This window comes from Elephantulus edwardii, unplaced genomic scaffold (genome assembly GCF_000299155.1).
Source record: "Elephantulus edwardii isolate Elephantulus edwardi_28Jun2011 unplaced genomic scaffold, EleEdw1.0 scaffold00079, whole genome shotgun sequence".
Classification (NCBI taxonomy): domain Eukaryota; kingdom Metazoa; phylum Chordata; class Mammalia; order Macroscelidea; family Macroscelididae; genus Elephantulus; species Elephantulus edwardii.
Genome location: NW_006399829.1, coordinates 14,440,226 through 14,453,446, shown reverse-complemented (window position 1 = coordinate 14,453,446; position 13,221 = coordinate 14,440,226).

The window sequence follows — 13,221 nt, the reverse complement described above, 5'->3', positions numbered from 1 at the left end:
ATTAAACAGTTGATTAAAAAAAAAGAGATCATGGCTTAAACCAGACACATCTTAATCATACTGTCATTACGGCTGTTGTTGTTATGTACAATTGAGTTGGAACTGACCCATAGCTGACTCTCCAATGGGTTTTCAGAGATGGTAAATCACACTGGAGGAAATTGCCCAACTTTCTCCCATGGAGGAGCTGGTGACCCAAACTGTGTAACTTTGGGCCATCAGTGCCCTCTGTCATTACAACTACTCCATTCAAAACTCCATGACACAAACACCGAAGCAGTTAAAGATAGAAATTGGTCGGTACTATTATTTCATGGAAATTCCTTAGTGCCTTTTCTGTTTTAATAAGTAATAGAAAGTTAGTTACTATTTCCATTTCTTTAGGTGTGACTCCTTCCTCCTTATTTCTGATTTTTCGTTCTTCTTCTAAGCTTCTGAAGAGGAATTCTAGCCATTCATGAGTCAAGGAACTTACTTAAGGATATATGCCATTCAACAAAGTGATTGGCCTAGATCAGTGACAGAACAATTACCCACACAAAGGATCCCCTTTCACCATTATCCTTGCATGGGACTATAGTAGAGTTGCAGGCTATCTTCAGCTTATACCCAAATACCAATTTGACTAAACAATGGACTAAGCTCAGGAAGATACCTCTTCTATCACTCAGATGTAAAATATTTCTTTTTAATATAGGTGCATTACATGAACTTACTTTCAGCTTACTTATATTGTTTGGAGTTATTCAAGTTGCATCCCAGAGGTAACCACTTCCACTTCCATTTTATAGTCAGTTGTTACTGGATCGACCCAAACTCATTATCTGTAGATTGACAGTATCTAGCTCATGATGGAAAGTTATGCCTGAATGGTCATTTGATAGTACAAAATTAGATGCTTGATTTCTATCAGAGCCCAGTAACATATTAGGATATGTTTTGTAAATGCTATATAATTCTCTGTTACACATATTACGACCCTGCCAAAGACCTGTGCAGCAGTTTTCTTATTGGGGCTTTCCAGAAATTACAGGTATCTCTAGTGCTGTACCCTTTGTCAGGGTATATAACCAAAAAAAGCAAAGCTTCATGTTCCGTACTTTCCAGACTTGTTGCAGAGTGCTCTTTTGGCAGTTAAGCTAACATCTTTCCATTATAAATGACTCATATTAATATTTTCAAGTACAGAATATGCTGTCTCAAAAACTCGAAAAGGCCTGCTAAATAATGTTTCTTTCTTAGATTTAAGCATTTGTATATCTTGTACTTTACATTTCTTTTTATTCCAGTATATTTTATAAGATTGAACCACATTATACCTTTAGTAATGTCACAGGTTCCTAACTTTTCTAGAATATATTTCTTTGCATCATTAGCACAGGTGTTTACCCAAGGCATTTCATTTGCTACTTCTTTTGCATTAAATATATGTCAAATATTCAATAACTCAAATACCATATCAAGAATAGATTTGAACAAGAATGACTGAAGACCAGACAAGTTGCACGAAGACATCAAGGCTTCTATGAAGAAAGTAGGTGGAGACAAAGAGAAAAATGAATACCAAAAGAGATTCTTAAACTTTTTTTAATATGTTGTTGTTATGTGCCATTAAGTTGGAACCCACTTACAGGTGACCCTCCGGCAGGTTTTCAGAGGCTATGAATTGCATGGGAGGAGACTGTCCATCTTGCCAATCCATACAGGTGATGGATTCATGCCTTCTAGTTGGCAACATAATTCCTTGTCACTAAGTCACCAGAGCCTTCTTGTTGTTCTAGAGAAGCTGAAATTAAGGAAATATATAATGAAGTAAGAGAGCTGGAAATTTCAAAGAGCAGCTCAAGAAGAATAAAAATTTTATACCAAAATGTGCAAAGAACTGGAGTTAGAAAATCAGGAGGGAAGAACATGTTTAGCACTTTTCAAACTAAAATACTGAAGAAAAACTCAAGCTTTTATTTTCAATATGAAAAGATTACATGGCAAAGTAGTGAATGATACAGGAAGTTACAAAAGCAGATGAAAGGAGTATACATAATTTCTTTGAAAACAAAAAGTCAGTTGACACTGAACCATTTCATAAAGCAGCATATTACTAGGAACAAATAGTACTGAAAGAAGTCCAAACCGCATTGAAAACACTGACAAAAACATAAGGCCTTAAAATTGATGAACTACCAGTTGATATGTTTCAACAAATAAATACAGCCTTGGATATGCTCACTAGTCTATGTCAAGAAATTTGGAACACAGTTACCTGGCTAACTGTGCTGTTGTTATTGTTGTTGTTATGTAGTTGCCTGCCACTCATAGCTATACTGTGTACAGCAGCCCTGAATCCTGCCCTGTCCTGAGGCAATCTTATTGGCCCCGACATACCTACCCCCCCCCCCCATTGCCCTACTCACTGTATCAATCTATCTCATCTGGGGTCTTCCTGTTTTGTGCTGTCTCTCCACCATTCCAAGCATGATGTCCTTCTCCAAGAATCAGTCTCTCCTGGCCACATGCCCACAGTATACGAGATAGAGCTTCAAAATCCTGGCCTCCAAGGAGACAACAGGTTTCACCCTCTCCAAGTCAGACCTATTTTTTTTTCTTGGAGGTCATGACTCTTATCCAACACCACAACTCAGAGGCATCAATTCTTCTATTATCCTTAGTCATTATTCAGCTCTCTGATGCATAGATTGTAAAGACCATGGCTGTATCAGGCACACTTTATTCTCTAGACTGATATCGTTGCTTCTCAGTACTCTATAAATGTCCCTACAGTAGATTTACCTAAAGCAATTTGTCTTTTAATTTCCTGATTGATGTTAAGAGTTGTGTAGATCATAATAAATTATGGATAATATTGGGAAGAATGAGAATTTCAGAGGGTTTATTATGCTTAGGTGAAACTTGTGCACAGACTAACAAGCAGTTGTTTCAATAGAGTAAGGGGATATTGAATGGTTTAAAAAAGGAAAGGTAAACACAAGAGTTGTATCATTTCTCTATACATACTCAAAATATATACTGAACAAATAATTCAATATTGGATATTCCTGCAAATAAATCAAAATGAATTCTAAATAGAACAATGAGACATTAGAATTGAAAGAAGATTCGCTAATAGCCTATATATGCAAATGATACTGTCTTGCTCATGGAAAGTGAAGAGGACTTGTAATACTTACTAAAGAATATTAAAGACCATAGCCTTCAGTATGAATTACAATCAAACACACAACAATCAAAAATTCCACACAATTGAACCAATGGGCAACATCATGACCCAGACAGAGAAGATTGACATCAAGGACTTTATTTTATTTGGATTCACTATCAATACTCATGCAAGCAGTAGTCTAGAAAGAAAATGACATGTTGCATTGAGAAAATTAAGCACTTCTTCAAAGTTCTACAGAGCAAAGGTGTTATAATGACTAAGAGTTGTACTTGACCCAAGTTATGATGTTTTCAATCACATAGATGTGAAACTTTGACAAAGAATATCTAAGAAAAAAATTGATGCTTTTTGAATTGTGTTGGCAAAGAATGAGGTGGATTGATTCAGTGACTGGGGTAATCAGGATGGGTGTGTCGGAGACAGTGCTATTGGCACAGGACAGAGCAGAGTTTAGGGCTGTTGTACATGGGGTCGCTGTGAGTCGCAAGCAACTCAATGGCACATTACAACAACAACATGGACTGTTAAAAGAACAAACAACAAAACAAAACAAACAAACAAGCAAAAGAACAAACAAATTTGTCTTGGAAGAAGTGTAACAAAGGTGCTCCTTCGAGACAAGAACGTTGAACCTTTGTCTCACAAACTTTAAGTTCACAAACACAATGTTGTCAGAAGGGACCAGTCCTTTCAAATATATATCATGTTGTTAAAAGTAAAAAGAGTCCATGAAAGAGAGGAAGATTCTTAAGCAAGTGGGCTGACATAGTCACTGTAACAAGGGGCGTGAGCATGATGGAGATTGTGAAGGTGATGCAGGAAAAGACAAGATTCAGATCTGTTATTCATGTTTGCTATGAGTCATAGGTGACTTGATGGCACCTAACAATAACAGCAACAAAGTGATGTTGAATAGAATGTCCGATGATCCATCTATCTTCACCTTATATTGTGACAAAAAGGAAAAAAAAAGTTATTCTGGGGTAAGGTTGTAAATGTATGTTCTTGTCTATCTTGTGAATATAAACAATTTCTGATCCTACCTACTGTTTCATAGGTAGTGAAAAAAAATCTGACAATTAAACAGTTACACACACATAAAAAGCCTATGTTATCTTGCTCTAGGGGAAATAGCACATTAAACATAGCAGCTGCAAGTGATTGTTATTGTTGTTGTTGTTATGTGCTGCCAAGTTAACTGTGACTCATTGTGACTCTGTACACAATAGTTCTGAACCTTGCTCTATCCTGAGCCAGTCTTATTGATCTAACATACTCTACACTCATTACCCCAGTTACTGTGTCAATCCATCTCATTGGGGGGGTTTTATCTCCTGCACTGTCCCTCCTCCTTGCCAATCATGATATCTTTTTCCAAGGACTGATCCATTCTGGTAATATATCTAAAGTCTATGAGATGGAGCCTCAAAATGCTTGCCTCCAGAGAATAGCTTGGTTTCACCCTCTCCAGGACAGACCTGTTAATTCTTTTGGCAGTCCATGGCATGTTCAGTACTCTTCTAGAGTACCACAACTCAAATGCATCAATTCTTCTGTCATCTTTGGTCACTGTCCAGATACATAGCAAATAATTGAGAAAACCATGTCATAGATCAGGCGTACCTTAGTCTATAGATTGACATCATTGCTCTTCAACATGCTGGAGAGGTCCCTGACAGCGGATTTTCCTAATGAAATTAATCTTTTGATTTCCTGACTGCTGGTGTCAAGAGTTTTGATTGTGGAGCCAAGTGAGCTGAAATAGTTAACAATCTCAATCTCTTCTCCAACTGTCATGTTGCTGCCAAGTGGCTTAGTGGTGAGTATCTTCATTTTCTTGATGTTGAGCTTCAATCCAGATAACAAACCACAGTTCTCTACTCTCTGCAGAAAATGGTTCAGGCCTTCCTCGGTTTCAGCAAGGAAAGTTGTATCATCTACTTAATGCAGGTTGTTGATGAGTCGTCTTCTAATCCTGATGCCATATATCTCCTCATTAAGTCCGGACTCCTGGATGATCTCTTCCACAAGCAAATTTAAAAGGTATGGAGACAGGATTTGTATTAACCCATTGTCCTTCTTTGATGACCCAGTTGTGGTTATACAAATGGTTAAACATGCCACTGCTATAATTGATAGGCTGTAAGTTCAAACTTAGTATCCTTTCTGTGGGAGAATGATGTAACAACGTGTTTCTGTAGAGCTTTTATAGCCTTGAAAACCTTAAGAGGCTCATCTACTATGTTGTATAGGGTTGCTATGAGTTGAAATTGATTCAGCAGTAAAGGGTTTAGCTTTTTCTTGTTTGTTTGTTTGTTTGTTTGTTTTTAGATGATGATTAAAACTCTTTAATATCTTAAGATTATGACTTGCTAACCCCTTCAGAGATTATAGTGTATTCAATATACTTTATTTATGAGAATAAAGCTGGAAGCAGGAGTGGCATCCATTTCCGAAATGGCTTGCCTCTGGAAACTATGAACAGGGCTCAGGCCTTTCATTCATAGGGTCACTATGAGTCGTCTACGACTCGATGGCACTGAACAACAACAACAACATGAGAATAAAGGTGTAATTTTTTTCTAAGGCTTTTACCTGACCTCTCTTAGTCATATAGCTTTTACCATAAAGATAAAGAATTTAATTAGAAAGCTCAACTGACTGCTAAGTATGTCCATTCTTACTACATATTCAGAAAGAGGAAAAATGTCTACTAATTAAGAATGTAACCCCCAAAGCTACACAGGGTGCTACTTTTCACTAACCTAATATGCCTTTAGTCTAGCAAAGGGCCATCAAAGCACTCTGGGTTTTCTTGAATCAATTCAGATTCAAGTCCATCTGTTCAAGAAATGTTAGGGTGTGTCCCTCATTATAGTGTATGGTTACTTGAGCAAACAGTGGTAATTTCCTCTGAGGAAGGACTGAAGATATTACAAATCTGTGTATTTGTGGTGTTGCTAAGTCCTTTCATTTGGGTGCCTGGCTTATCCTTCAACAGACAGATAATAGATCTGAGAATTGGCTCAGCATTGAGAATGAGTTGTGACTTTGTGTTGGGGAAATTTTGCTTAGTTTTCTCCTTACCCATTTGTGATATGCCCTGCTTCTGTAATGTAATAGTAGTAAACAAACAAAAAAGATCATGTTTTGCTGGTTGTCTATTTATCTTGATGCTAGATATATGATATTATATTAGCAATCCCTATGGAGCAGTTTGGGTCTGTCAGGCTTCCTCAGCTACCATTTCACTCTTCAGCTCATTAACATCATTATCTCCACCCTGCTTCTCACAGTTTAGTGCTGCCACCTAGCTATTTTAGGGTCCTATTATTCTCATTATTTTCATCTCCAGTTCTGTGTCAGCATCTCTGACTGAGCCCGAGTATAGATCAGACAGTTTATTTTTTATAATGATTTTGTTTGTTCATCATTAACACAATCTGTATTATTTAAATAAATTGTCCTTTAGGTCCAGCCAAGGAACATAGTAGCCACATTCTAGCATGTCCATTCTTGAACCTCTTACTACTTCCCTTCATAGTCTATCATAGCTGTTTTTGCATCACTACTTTGTTTCACTTAATTGAAAACTACTAGAGTTGCAAACTATGGCCCTTAAAACCCATTCATTGACTCTGGGTTTTATTGTAAGTAAAGTTTTATTGAAACACCCAGTTTACTGGCCATGTACATTTTTTTGCATGGTCTTTGCAATCCCTTGTTATGCATCAGAGAGTTGGACAATGACTAGGGAGGACAAAAGGAGAATTGATGCCTTTGAGCTGTGGTGCTGGAGAAGAGTATTGAATGTACCATGGACTGCCAAGAAAACAAACAGATTCATCCTGGAGAGGATTAAGCCAAGCAACTCCTTGGAGGCAAGGATTCTGGGGCTTCATCTGACATACTTTGGGCATGTTGCAAGGAGGGACAGGTCCTTGGAGAGGGACATCATACTTGGGAGGGTGGAGGGACGGAGCAAGAGGGGAAGACCCTCTATGAGATGGATTGATTCAGTGACTGGGGTAATCGGGATGGGTGTGTCAGAGGCAGTGTATTGGCACAGAATAGAGCAGGGTTTAGGGCTGTTGTACATAGGGTCGCTATGAGTCGCAAACGACTCGATGGCACATAACAACAACAACAACAACCTTTGAACATCAGAGAGCTGGATAATGGTTAAGAATGATAGAAGAATCTATGCCTTTGAATTGAAGTGCTGCAGAGGAGTATTGAACATACTATAGGCTGCCAAGAAAACAAACAGGTTTGTCTTAAAGAGGGTGAAACCAAGTTTCTCCTTGGAGGCAAGGATTCTGAAGCTCTGTATCACATACTTTGGGAACATAGATAGGAAGGTCCAGTCTTTGGAGAAAGACATCATGCTCAGAAGGGTGGAGAGACACACAGGAGAGAAAGACCCTGGATGAGATGAATTGATACAGAAACTGAGGTAATGTGGGTAGGTGTGTTGGAGGCAGTGAGACTGCCTCAGGACAGGGCAGGCTTCAGAGCTGTTGTACAAAGGGTCGCTATGAGTCACAGGCAACTTAATGGCACATAACAAGAACAACATTTTAGTTACAGTGGACAGTTGAATAGCCCAACTGGATACCAAATGTTAGGTTGCACCTGCAGGACCATCCCCCATCTGCTTTGTAGTTTAACAGTCTACTTACAAACAGGTGGTTCAGTCCTATCATCTCTCACCAAGGAAAACCCTGCATGCCATTCCCATTCTGTCACCTCCCACCTCCCATCCAACTCCCATTATTGTATAAAAGCATCCTTGCATTTCCCTTTGTTTCTTTTCTCATGAAAATAGGCTGAACTTTCTCTTGCCTGGCTTAATAAAGCTGGCTTAGATATAGAGGCCATGTCTCTGGTGGTCCTTTCTTTCTACCTCTTCTTAACCTATACCAAAGGGCCCTCAAAGGCTGAAATATTTTTACTTGCCCCATTTTTGAAAAAGTTTGCTGTCCTCTGATATAAGGCATTGTTATTTTCCAGTTTCTAAAAGCCATCCCATTAGCCCATTAAGATTACTTCCTGGAGTCCTTGACAAAGTGTTCAAATATTTATTACAAGATGGCACCCTTATATCTACACACTATCCCTTATCTTGCTTTCTTTTTTCTTCTATTTGAGCCAGTACCTTCAGAAAACACTCGTGGAATATCTCCAAGTTTCTGTCAGTACATGTTAGCAGATAATGTGTCTCTTACTATTTCTTCTTCTTCCTCCTCTAGCAGACTTTTTGTTGTTGATGTTAATGCTATCAAGTTGACTGTAAATCATAGTGACCTCTGCACAAAAGAACAAAACACTACCTAATCCTGTACCATCCCCACCATCTCTGCTGTACTTAATCCTACTGTTGTAGTAATTGTGTCAACCCATTTCCTTTAGGGTTGCATGCTTAAAGCTGTGTGTCAACGTGCCTGTCTGTGACTCCTTGGCTTGACAGGTATGATGTGATCATTCCCTTGGTGACGTTTCATGTAATATTTTAACACCCCTGATGATCTTTTTTATAAGTAGAACTTCCTCTTTTTCATTGGCTCTCTACTTTACCACGCATAACACCCTCCAGGCATTTCCCTATCTTGATAGTATGTCCAAAATATGTGAGATGAAATCTCACCATCCTTGCTTCTAAGGAACACACTGGCTCTCCTTCTTCCAAGACAGATTTATTTGTTCCTTCAGAATTCCATGGTTTATTCAATTTTTTTTTTTTGCTAACATCATAATTTAAAGGCATTAATTTCTTAATTTTCTTCATTCATTGTCCAGTTTTCACTGGCATATGAAGTGATTGAAAATATCATGGTTTGAGTAAGGTGCAGACTAATACAGTACAATTATAATTTTGCTGAAATTCAACTCAAGTTATAGATATATTGCACAAGAGAAGAAGTAAGTATAATTGCTAAAGGAGACACTGATTGCTTAACGGAATTTGCTACATTGAAGGACTCTGAATAGTCTTCAAGCAAATGGAAGGACTTTGTTTTCTATTTTTTTTTACTTTTTTATATTTATTATTTCTCTGTCTTCATAATAAAAGGACTTTGTTTCCAAATAAAGAGAAGCAGGCAATTCTTCAGACCTGAAGAGTTTGGGTTCAAAATCCTCAAGGACATACTCAAGTATCCTTAGTTCAGGTTTCTACTCATTCTCTTTCAGAGATCAACATTTTGGTTAAGAAAATGTTGTTGAGTTGAGAATCTAACTTTATCTAGAGCTCTCTGCCTTTTAACAATTAAGTCCTGTCCCTAACCATCAATTTAGTCTGCATTCCAATTAAAGAAATGAGGGTCTCTAAAAGCTGCCAAAGAGGACTTCTGAATCCTAGAAGTAAACTGGTGAATAAATCTAACATTATCTCTCCAACATATAAATTCTATTAAATCAAAAACAAACCATTTCTACATCCCAGACAACTAATCTTATTTTTTATCTTTCAAATGTGAGAGACATCCAATCATTGAGTGCGCTTTCTTCCATTTTTATCCCCTGACAATTCATCATAGATAAATAACTTAGCAATTATACATCTACACATGCTAGGCACCTTCAGTGACCAGATAGGAAGAAGGTGTAAGTACTCAGGAGAAAGAGGCTTAAAAAAATGGCAAGATGAAAATCCAAAATCTCTGTAAATGTTCACTAAAATTAATAAAATTAAAAAATGGCAAGTTGAGTAAAATTATGTTCATTAATAATCAAAGATTATAAAGTGTTAAGTTCCAAAAAATTTATTCTACTCAAGATTCTGTGAGACTGTCAGAAAAGGATACATGATTAGGTATTTGTATGTATGACAGCAATCTGGAACAAGAGGTGCATTGCAAAGTGGACTGGGGAGGGGAGTAAAAAGGGGAAAGGAGGAAAATCTGCAACAATGAATGAATGAAAACCCAACCTTTCTATAAACTTTCTTTAAAATCACAATTTAAAGAAATCATGTATAAGACTGGTGGAACTGGAGACCAGTAGATTTCTGGAGCTCCCACCACAGCCCTTAATAAGTAATCCTGAGGGCTCTGGGAGGGTTGAATTCTGTGCATCTATGATTCATCACAAGAAAAATTTAGAAGGCCTCCAGTGTCAGAGAAGTTACATTTTCAAAGATTCGCAAGGCTAAAACCAGTACTAAATTCTGAGATTTCTCATGCTTGGCCAATAGCCCTTTTGTTTATATTGTTCCATGTTTCCATTTACCCACTGAATGGAATCAAGTCTCACTTTTAGGAATACAAATAAGGTGAAAGCCCCTTCACCGAAATGTTCTCTTTGGCTACTTATCATTGTATCTATTAATAATTTACTAAAATAACTTCTGAAAGAGAGACTAAAGGGATGTTGTCTCTCTCCATAATGATGCTTTGCATTAATGGTCTACCCACCTCAATTAAGAGTGAAATGGAGATATGAACGTCAATTAATCATTGGTCCCACTTTGCTCAAAGGTTGTCAATATTCAATTTCAATCCCTTCAGTAAATTTGTTTTAAAATAGAATGTATACCAATGTCTGAAGTAGAAATGATCTATCTACCTGCTATTTCAACGTTCACTACACTTGGTGCTTGTTTGTCAGTCATTCAAGTAGTGATGTATATAGAGGAGGAAGACTTGACGATGTGTTCTAGTGTCCTAAATTTGCTATTATTTTCTGTGGGCATGTAGGGAGTAGAGGAAGCATTTGAATTGAGTGTCCAAACATTTGAAGGACTATAGGAGATAAAGAAAGAGTGATGGATGGAATTCCAGATGGTGGAAATATCTATGTGTGGTATTAAATGTTTTCTGTTCAAAACAGCTTTTCTAGCCATTAAATTTTACTTTGGCATGAGGATGGGAGACAATATGTGAATAGGGTGTGTTAGCCTATTTACAAGGGGTTTGGCTAGTTTCATTACTAAATTGAGCAAACTCAATGGCAAATTGCAGAATCTGTCCACCAGCAAAGGAGAAGCAAGAGGATATAGAGCATCTGTTAGGCCTAGGGTTTACAAGAGAAGCAGCCATATGAGCCACAGCAGAGAACCAGAGACTTGGTGTGAGGCAGTGGATTTTGGGCCCGCTTTGCCATTGAACCGGAGCAAAAAGCCTTTTGTCCAGTTTGTTAGAGGACTTGAGGGGATACCCATAAATTGCAACACTGAGAGCTTTGTAACATTGACCTAAAGCCTCTAGATTGAGGTCCCTGTGAGCACGTTTCAGAAACTGTCCTGACTGATTGTATCTTGCTGCCAAACTTTTTACATACCCAGTATGGTTCTATGTGGTCTATAAACCACTGCAGCAGATTTTGGAGTCAGTGAAACAGTAAGATTGGTGTCAGGAAGAGTAGAAAGAGGTGCAGGAACAGAGAGGACCTAGCTGACCTCATAGGAAACAGTTTTGTCAATGTTGTGGGCAGTGACAGTTCCCCTTTGTAAAGTTGGTAAAGGTCAGATATGACTGTCCTCATATGACCATTGCTCTTTTAATTCCATGAAAAAAGAAGTAAAAAAGGAAAAAGAACACATGTAATTCTCAGTAAAACTTCTTACTAAGCTATCGTCTGGAAGAGTTATAGTATCATGGGCCTCTGAGATTTAACTCTTGTTCTAACTCCTGTTGGATTACATTTTTTTGGGTGGGATGGAAACAATTATTAACCTTTTCCGGTTACTCATCCAGACTGCTGTTCTCCAAATGTCCTGGCATAGACTGGTAAGCACATCAGGACTGCATCTATCAGTTGAAAGATGTCAATTGGTATCCCATCGACTCCTGGGTCCTGATTTTTTACCAACACTTTCAGTGCAGTTTGAACTTCTGCTTTCATTATCACTGGCTCTCGATAATGCAATACTTCCTAAAATATTTCACTGTCAACCAGTTCTTTTTGGTACAGTGACTCTGTGTATTCCTTGCATCTTCTTTTCCCCCCCATTTTGTTTAATATAAACTTTTTATTTTATATTGTTTTATTTACAAAATTTATAGATTGTTTTTCACACCAGATCTTTTCTATTTCCTTAACTCATCCCTGCCCCTACTGATCAAATTGTGTAACCCTATGATCATACCTCTCACTCATCCTTCTCCCAGTGCTCCTACCCTCCCCCACTTTGATCCTCATGCACTTATTTTTATTTTACATTGGTTTGCATACAAAAGTCATATGCATTCTATTTCATTCATATTTGTTGCATTTCACAAATTACTTCATTCATATTTTGTTTTATACTATCATTCCATTGCATTGTGTTTTCTAAAACAACCCTTTTATAATATTTTTATGCTTCTTGGATCATTCAGGATTTTGTCCGTAGAATCTTTCAGCGTTGCAATTTGAGGCTCAAATATGTTTTTCAGATTGAGAAATGTCGGTAAGTTCTTCTCTTTTTATTTTCTCACTCTAGGTCTTTGCACATTTAATTTTTATTTTACATTTCACTTTAATATTTTTCTTTATCCTCTCAAAATGTCCTTTGAAATCTTCTATTCTTATGTTGTTGTTGTTGTCCTGTGCCATCGAGTCGCTTGCAACTCATAGCGACCCTATGTAAAACAGCCCTAAACTCTGCTCTGTCCTGTGCCAATCGCACCGTCTCCGACACACCCATCCCGATTACCCCAGTCACTGAATTAATCCACCTCATAGGGGGCCTTCCCCTTCTGCGCTGTCCCTCTACCCTACCAAGCATTATGTCCCTCTCCAATGACCTGTCCTTCCTTGCAACATGTCCAAAGTATGTTAGAAGGAGCCTTAGAATCCTTGCCTCCAAGGAGCAGCCCAGTTTGACCCTTTCCAGGATGAATCTGTTTGTTTTCCTAGCAGTCCATGGTACCCTCAAGACTCTTCTCCAGCACCACAGCTCAAAGGCATCAATTCTCCTTCTATCATCCTTAGTCATTGTCCAACTCTCTGATGCATAACAAGTGGTAGCAAAGACCATGGCCTGTATCAGACGCACCTTAGTCTCCAAAGAGACACCATTGCTCTTCAGTATTTTGGAGAGGTCCCGAACAGCAGACTTT